Source organism: Marmota monax, unplaced genomic scaffold (assembly GCF_021218885.2).
Source record: "Marmota monax isolate L192 unplaced genomic scaffold, Marmota_monax_Labrador192_F-V1.1 WCK01_AAM20220418_F8-fsc00068, whole genome shotgun sequence".
Classification (NCBI taxonomy): domain Eukaryota; kingdom Metazoa; phylum Chordata; class Mammalia; order Rodentia; family Sciuridae; genus Marmota; species Marmota monax.
Window position 1 is genome coordinate 2,097,689 of NW_026692352.1, and position 9,440 is coordinate 2,107,128.

The following is a 9,440-nucleotide window of genomic DNA, read 5'->3' on the forward strand; positions in this document are numbered from 1 at the left end:
CTTATGTAGATGATGGGTAGGTAGAAGGATGGATAAAGAATCAATACAGAGTAGATTCTTCTGAGGAAGAACTTTCTTTTTTTTTTTTTTTTTTATCGGAAATCTATTCCCAAAAGCCAAGCTATGAGTCCTCAAAGGAAATGACCCAGCTTAAAGAAGGCTGGAGACCCTCTGCCTTCAAGAAGGTTTCTATAGCAACCAAGCATCAGTCTCCAGCACTCAAGGGAATGGGAGGCTCTAAGCCTCTGGCTTTGCCAGCTGAGTCCTGGGCCTAAGAGGGGAGTGTAAGTCCTGGCACTGCTGCGGGGCAGGAACCAGAAACCCAACTTTTTTCCCAAGCCCATATTGGTGTTAGCCAAAACTGGGTCTAACACCCAACCTATCCAAAATAAGTTTAGCTTCAGCCTATCTGGGTCAGACACCTATAACCAAAAGTCAGACTGCAGAGTCCCCAGCTCCCCCCAAAATGACTTGGGCTTTCCTCACCTCCAATTGTTTACTAGCTGTTTAAAGTTTTCATTATATGGCAGAGATGACTGCAGAATGTGTGAGGAAGTTTGAGTATCTTCTGCTATGACATTCTTATGAAATAAAGGGGCAACTTTCTGTCCTCTGTAGGAGACTTCAGTTGAAGAGCTGAATAGTGAGAAATACTTTCCAATAATCAGATCTTGGGTTTTTTTTTTTTTTTTAATACATGGTACCGTGCTATACCACATCTCAATATTCATTTTGTTAAAAAAAAAATTGAAAGTGATACTTTTATTAAAAATCTCCTGAATAAATTCTCTCTGATCAATTTTAAAAAGCCATGTGCAGTGGTACATGCTTGTAATCCCAACAGTTTGGGAGGCTGAGGCAAGAGGATCTTAAGTTCAAAGCCAGTCTCAGCAACTTAGCGAGGCCCTAAGCAATTCAGCAAGACCCTGTCTGGAAATAAAAATTAATCACTGAACTACAGCCCCAGTCATTTAAGTGTCTCTGAATTCAATCCCTGGTACCCCAAAAAATTGTGCTCTAGATCTGCTGTTCTGGGTTTGAATCCTGGCTTTACTATTTCTATTAGAGGTTTAAGAAACATGCCCCACTTATGTCCTGAACATTCTCACGTATAAAAGAATAAGAGTACTTTAACTATTGGTGGGGACCAATAGTTCAAGAAAGCCTAAGCCTTGGTGTTATGATCAGCTGTTACGTAAGCTAACACAGACCTAGAAGGCTATTATAAGATGAAGATGGATTTCCCCACTGCCCCTGCTCAAACTAGTCAGAATATGCCATCGTGGAGGAGGTTTAGTCTAGCAACCAGGCTGCAGGTTTAGGCAGTGTCCTTATTCTTGCTATCTTCACCCCATAATCAAAAGTCCCACAGTAGACAAAGAAAAGGGAGGGGGATAGGAAAAAAGACAGTTGAATGAATCTGATTCTCCTATGTACATACATGAATCTCACCATCATGTAAATGCACAAGAAATTTATCTTTTCCCTGTAGTTATTTTTTTTAAGTCCCACAGTAGGTTTCAGGATACCTGGCAGATTCTGCCTGTGTTAGGAGCACTCATTGCCAATGATCTTGGACAACTATCCATTGATTTCTCCCAGATTGAGGAGGGATAGTGTCTCCTTTCATCATAAGATGACCATGTTCCTTGGTTCAGACCATCGAGCTCAAAAAGAGCTATGATGTGACAAGACCTCCTCACAGATGCCAACTCAAGCAGAATTGGCAAAAACCTTAAGGTAACTCTCACCCTCAGCCTTTGAAATGTCCTGGAAGGAAGTTCCCCACCCTGATACCATTCAGTGCTGCTCAAGGCAGAAATGCTGATGGGGGCTGGAGGTGCAAGGCCACGTGCCCTCAGCATAGACCAGGTTTAGATGCCCTCGTCCCTGCACTCACCACAGCTCCAGAGCTTGTGTCTCCTTTCATCTGCCCTTCTGTTTGCGAAAAACATTTCTTGCTGTGTCATTAAAAGCCAGTACTTCATAATCTTTCTGGTGTAGGTAGGGAAATAACAGGTCTGCTGGGATGCTGGTGCAAATCCGAGAGATTTACATAGTTGAACTTCCTGAGCCCCCTGAGTTCTGGGCCAGGCAGCTCTGGGACTTTGGGGGAAGCATCAAGTAGTGCATCCTGATTTAGCATGGATGAGTTTTCTTAGGGGGCACTGGGAGGACACTAAGACACACCATACTGAATCCCTGCACTTCCCTCAGAGCCAGCCCTATGAATTGCATGCTAAATGGAGACAGGTTGGGGACAAAAGAGTAGTTAGAGTGGAACACACTCTGTCCTCATGGGGCAACAGACCACAAGGAATTTCTGCTTCCAGAAAGAATGAGAGCAGACTCTTGCAAAATTCCACAGTGTAAGAGAACAGGCAGTATAAGCAAAGAGATGTGCATGAGTGCTTTAGACACGGGAAGCATCTTGGGAGAAAGGGAATTCCTATCTAACTTTAGGGTTTGACCTGAGGGATGACGATGGTTGAAAATAAAGGAATCTTTCTCTCCCAGAAATACCCTTGGAGACTATCCATCAAGCATGATGTAATGGAAAAGCTGAGCTCTATATCTAGATCTTCACTTGTCAACTATGTGGCAATGAGCAAATTACTTCCTTGAGCCTTAGTCTTTATTTATAAACCAGAGCTAATGGTTACTTCATGAGATCATTGTTAAAATTCTATTAAAATACATGAAAGCACTTAGAATAGGGCTTACAGTAGCTTTACACATACTGCTTTTATTTTCCAATAGTTACCAAAACCAACTTTTAATCTATCTAGACTCTTCTATATCCAACATGTCACATTAACCTTCCCCCTACCATTCATAGGCACAGGTTGTAGGGAGTTTCTTTTTCAATGAAATAGTTTATTCTTTTTTATTGGTTCTTCTTAGTTACTTACATTAGTAAAATTATAAAGGCATGGAATATAATTTGCTCTAATTCAGTTCCCAGAACTTCACCTTTATCTCCCCTCCTCCCTCCCCCATTCCCTTCACTCTACTTATCTCTCTATTAGAGGTTTTATTAGTGTCTTGTAGACATGTAGAATGTTGATCCACTGTGGTATATTCATATATGTACATAGGAAACTTAGGTCAGATTCATTCCACTGTTCTTATCTGAATTTTTAATAAAATTATTTTGGAGTAATTTTAGATTCACAGAAAAGTTTCAAGCATTGTAGTTTCTGTATACTCGGGTGGCAGCAGCAGCAAAAAAAAAAAAAATCTGCTAAAGTATCATGTTCCCACTTGTTTCTTTCAAACTAAACAGGCAAGGAAAGAGGAGCAAGAGCTAGTCTCCCACTTCCGTTTTTCATTCCATCCAGGCCCCCAGCCTGTTGGGATGGTGCCATTCACATTCAGAGTGTGCCTTCCGCACTCGCTTTAAGCCACTTCTCAACCTTCTCTGGACACACCCTCACAAGCACATGCTTTACCAATTCTCCAGGCATCCCTCAATCCAGTCAAATTGACAACCAAAATTAATCCTCACACTCTTGCACTTTGTCTGTCAACTGACCCATAATGGCTGCTTAAAAATTTGGATCCCTTGCCCCACAATGTTTTATCCAAATCTAAAAGTGTGTATAAAGTAGTGGCCCAGCACTATTAGGGTGCTAATAGAATGAAAGGATTGAAGAAAATCTGAGATGGTGCACAAGATTAGTGTTCATACAGTCACCCTGAAAGACAATGATGAAGATCTTCCCCGTGGACAGCTTTAAGCAAATGATTATCCCCTGTGATTAGAAGAAAAACTGAGTTTACATATGAGTGTATATAAACTGCCACCTTAACTCTATTAAATGGATTGGTCTGTGAGTCAGAAACTGCTAAAAGAAATAACAAGATTAAAATATTGATGAGAAGTGTTATGGGCATGGTGTGTTTTGAAACCCTTTATAAAGAGTGTGGAAATATTTTGTCTGTAAAAGCCCACCAGAAGACATCTAATACAGAGGAGGTGCTCAACGATGAGAGAGAATGACCCATCTTGTGGATGTTGATCAGACTCTGTCCCCGTCACTGGCTGCTTGTTCAGTGGGCTCATGGATAAGTGTCCTTGTCAGCAGTGGTGAACAGATATTCCTCAGGAGGAATCCAGGCTATGGAGCTCAGGCAGCTTCTATCCCTGTTACTATAGGCACTTGTACACAAAATACCAACTCTGACCCTGATTCTTTTTACTATTCCTAGCAGGGTCTAAACAGTCTTCTAGTACCATGTTACTTTAAAACAAGAGAAATCTGCCCCCACAAAATAGGCAATATTCCTATCAGATTGGATGGCTGTCTGATAAATTCTAATACATGGTTAAAACAAGCAACTTACCCTTACAGGGGTGGAAATAATAAAAATATGCTATATGCGTATGTGAACATGAAAAATCCACTATTCTATATAACATGCTCTAAAATTGAGAAATCACCAAACTTTATGTGATGACATTTTTTTTCTATCTAAAATAAACACTCTTTAGAGACTTGGGGGCCACTTCATCTTCCTACTCATTTCTTTTTTAAAAAAAATATTTGTTTTTTGCATTACAATTCTTAATACACCATTATATCATAATTTATCATCTCTGATTGTATATAAGGTATGTTGACACCAAACTCACATCTTCATACATGTATTTTGTATAGTGATGAGGGTCTCCTTTCACCATCCATGCTATTCCCCTTCTCCCTCCCTTTCCCTCCCACCCCTATTCCCTATCCAGAGGTAATCTTCTTCCCTTGCCCTCCCTCCCAACCCCATTTTGAGTCACCCCCCTTATATCAGAAGACATTCGGCATTTGGGGGGGGGGGGGTGGCTAACTTCACTTAGCATAACTTTCTCTAATGACATCCATTTCCCTGCAAATGCCATGATCTTATTCTTTTTTATTGCTGAGTAATATTCCATTGTGTATAAATGTCACATTTTTTTTAATCCATTCATCCACTGAAGGACATCTAGGTTGGCTCCACAGTTTAGCTGTTGTGAATTGTGCTGCTATAAACATGTGGCTGTGTCCCTATAATATGTTGTTTTTAGGTCCTTTGGGTATAGTCTGAGAAAAGGAATAGCTGGGTCAAATGGTGGTTCCGTTCCCAGTTTTCCAAGGAATCTCCATACTGCTTTCCAAATTGGCTGCACCAATTTTCAGTCCCACCAGCAGTGTATGAGTGTACCTTTTTCCCCGCATCCTCGCCAGCACCTGTTGTTTGACTTCATAATGGCTGCCATTCTACTGGAGTGATATGGTATCTTAGAATAGTTTTAATTTGCATTTCTCTGATTGCTAGAGATGAGCATTTTTTGCATATTTGTTGATTGTATATCCTCTTCTGATATGTGAGGGGTAAAAATTTGTTCCCAGGATGTAGGCTCCCTATTCACCTCACATATTATTTCTTTTGCTGAGAAAAAAACTTTTTAGTTTGAATCCATTCCATTTGTTGATTCTTGGTTTTAATTCTTGTGCTATAGGCATCTTATTAAGGGAGTTGCGGCCTAGCCCCATGTGATGGAGTTTAGGGCCTACTTTTTCTTCTATTAGACGCAGAGTCTCTGGTTTAATCCCTAGATCCTTGATCCATTTTGAGTTAACTTTTGTACATGGTGAGAGATAGGGATTCAATTTCATTTTGTTGCATATGGATTTCCAGTTTCCCCAGCACCATTTGTTGAAGATGCTATCCTTTCTCCATTGCATGGTTTTGGCACCTTTGTCTAATATAAGATAGTTGTAATTTTGTGGGTTAGTCTCTGTGTCCTCTATTCTATTCCATTGGTCTACTAGTCTGTTTTGGTGCCAGTACCATGCTGGTTTTGTTACTATTGCTCTATAGTGTAGTTTAAGGTCTGGTATAGCAATACCATCTATTTCACTCTTCTTGCTTAGAATTGCTTTAGCTATTCTGGGTCTCTTATTTTTCCAGATGAATTTCATGACTGCATTTTCTATTTCTATGAGGAATGCCATTGGGATTTTGATTGGAATTGCATTGAACCTGTATAGTGCTTTTGGTAGTATGGTCATTTTAATAATATTAATTCTGCCTATCCATGAGCAAGGTAGCTCTTTCCATCTTCTAAGGTCTTCTATTTCTCTTTAGGGTTCTATAGTTTTCATTGTAAAGATCTTTCACCTCTTTTGTTAGGTTGATTCCCAAGTATTTTATTTTTTTAGGATATTGTAAATGGGGGAGTTTTCTTCACTTCCTTTTCAGAGAATTTGTCACTGATAAACAGGAATGCCTTTGATTTATGGGTGTTGATTTTATATCCTGCCACTTTGCTGAATTCATTTACTAGTTCTAGAAATCTCTTGGAAGAGTGTTTTTTGGGTCTTCTAGATATAGAATCATATCATCAGCAAATATGCTAGTTTAAGTTCTTCTTTTCCTATAGTTATTCCTTTAATTTCTTTCATCTAATTGCTCTGGATAGTGTTTCAAGAACTATTGAATAGAAGTGGTAAGAGAGGGCATCCCTGTCTTGTTCCAAATTTTGGAGGGAATGCCTTCAGTTATTCTCTTTAGAATATGCTGGCCTGAGGCTTAGCGTAGATAGCTTTTACAATATTGAATTACGTTCCTGTTATCCCTAGTTTTTCTAGTGTTTTGAACATAAAGGGGTGCTATATTTTGTCAAATGCTTTTTCTGCATCTATTGAGATGATCATATGGTTCTCTTTAAGTCTATTGATGTGATGAATTATGTTTATTGATTTCCATATGTTGAACCAACCTTGCATCCCGGGGATGAATCCCACTTGATCATGGTTCACAATCTTTTTTATATGTTTTTGTATCCGATTTGCCAGAATTTTATTGAGGATTTTTGCACATATATTTACTAGAGATATTGGTTTGAAATTTTCTTTCTTTGAGATCTCTTTTTCTGGTTTAGGAATCAGGGTGATAGTGGCCTCGCAGAATGAATTTGGAAGTACTCCCTCTTTTTCTATTTCCTGAACCTGTGGAGTATTGGAATTAGTTCTTCTTTAAAGGTCTTGTAAAACTCGGCTGTATATCCGTCCAGTCCTGGGCTTTTCTTGGTTGGCTTCTTCTATTTCCTCACTTTGATATTGGTCTGTTTAAGTCGTGTATATCTTCCAGACTATATGGGCAAATTATATGACTTAAGAAATTTATCGCCCCACTGGCTGCTCTGAAAAGCCATCTTTGCATTGTTCCTGGGTCCAGCTCCCCTCTCGCGGCAACAACCTCCGCCGCCCGCCTCCACCTCCGCCGCGGACTCCGGCAGCTCTATTGCCAGAGTCCCTGAACTCTAGTTTCCTTTTTAACCCACTGCATCGGATCAGGATCACCGGCGTGCCCCACCATGTCAGACGCAGCCGTGGACACTAGCTCTGAACTCACCACCAAGGACTTAAAGGAGAAGAAGGAAGTTGTGGAGGAGGCAGAGAATGGAAGAGACGCCCCTGCTAATGGGAATGCTAATGAGGAAAATGGGGAGCAGGAGGCTGACAATGAGGTAGATGAAGAAGAGGAAGAGGGTGGTGAGGAAGAGGAGGGAGAAGGAAGGTGATGGTGAGGAAGAGGATGGAGATGAAGATGAGGAGGCTGAGGCAGCTACGGGCAAACGGGCAGCTGAAGATGACGAGGATGATGATGTTGATACCAAGAAGCCGAAGACCGATGAGGATGACTAGACAGCAAAAAAGGAAAAGTTAAACTAAAAATAAAAGGCCACCGTGACCTATTCACCCTCCACTTCCCGTCTCAGAATCTAAACGTGGTCACCTTCGAGTAGAGAGGCCCGCCCGCCCACCACGGGCAGTGCCACCCGCAGATGACGTGCGCTCTTCACCACCCAACCAAAACCACAACGTGAATTTGCAACAGGGGAGGAAAAAAGAACCAAAACTTCCAAGGCCCTGCTTTTTTTCTTAAAAGTACTTTAAAAAAGGAAAATTTGTTTGTATTTTTTATTTACATCTTATATTTTTGTACATATTGTTAGGGGTCAGCCATTTTTAATGATCTCGGATGACCAAACCAGCCTTTGGAGCGTTCTCTGTCCTACTTCTGACTTTACTTGTGGTGTGACCATGTTCATTATAATCTCAAAGGAGAAAAAAAACCTTGTAAAAAAAGCAAAAACAACAAAAAAACAATCTTATTCCGAGCATTCCAGTAACTTTTTTTGTGTCTGTACTTTAGCTGTACTATAAGTAGTTGGTTTGTATGAGATGGTTAAAAAGGCCAAAGATAAAAAGGTTTCTTTTTTTTTTTTCCTTTTTTTGTCTATGAAGTTGCTGTTTATTTTTTTTGGCCTGTTTGATGTATGTGTGAAACAATGTTGTCCAACAATAAACCGGAATTTTATTTTGCTGAAAAAAAAAAAAAAAGAGATTTATCAATGCCTTCACTATCTTCTTTATTAGAGTATAAGATTTCTTTCAAACTAATAACTCGCTTATGGAACATGAGTTTAAACCAGTTTGGAAATCCTAGTGAAGAAGGGAAAGCCCTTCCACCAGAGATAGCAACCAGGTTCTAATAAACTGAAATCTGTAATTATCTCGTCTCTGGTCTTTGTAAGGCACTACAGAAATTGGCAAGGTCAGACTTCTTATACTGGCCAGAATGACTTATTCCTGTTACAAGAATAACAGATAATGGGGCAAGGATGACAAAGTCTAAAACCCAAGGTATACACTGGAGAGATTCTCATTCTATTTAATAATAAAAGCAATGTTCTGGGCAGGGACATTAAGGACACTGATCCTTCAGAAGTAAAGATGTGGAATACTTAACTAGGAAAAGAACACTGAAGTACCACAGTACTGTGAGTAGATGAGAGGACTTCAAGACCAAAGTTGCCACTCATTCTAAATTACCAAGGTGGAAAATGTAGCATCCATGCATGTGTTAATCGATCTGTGTGCACATTATTGGACATGCCAAAACTACCCTGTGGAATGTGTATTAATCTTTATTAAGTAGATGAGTAAACTACTTAACTTTATTTAGTTAGTAGATAAGTAGGCACCTAGCAGAATCGGTGCTGAATCCACGTCTGCTTTATTATGAGACCTAACCTTCAGTGATGGCTTACTCATCTGCTGGAAACAACAAAGGGTCTGCCGTGTTTAAAGCAGTCAATTTGAGTGTCTACAAACTCAGTTTTAAAAAAAAAAAAATCAAGGAAGAAGTGATCTGTATCTGTTCTGCTTTCTGGGAATACTTATGTTCCTGAAATTGAGTACAATCTGGAATTGTCACCTGATAGTCTTTCACGGAGAAAGAAAAACTTTTAAATAGACCTGGAAATTTCAAAGCATGAAGTATTTTTAGGTTTTCTATATCTTGAACTTTCCTTTATATTTGTTTAGACATTTCTTGGTCCCTTATAACTTAATAAGTTTATGTTGAAAGGAACTGAGAATTCCAGTCTCGCCACCCTT

General features: G+C 39.7%; 1 pseudogene; it reads left to right on the plus strand.

The window, feature by feature from the left end:
• The first annotated feature begins 7,336 nt into the window (after nt 1-7,336).
• On the plus strand, nt 7,337-8,358 carry LOC124090976 (prothymosin alpha-like; annotated as a pseudogene).
• Nucleotides 8,359-9,440: the final 1,082 nt, after the last annotated feature.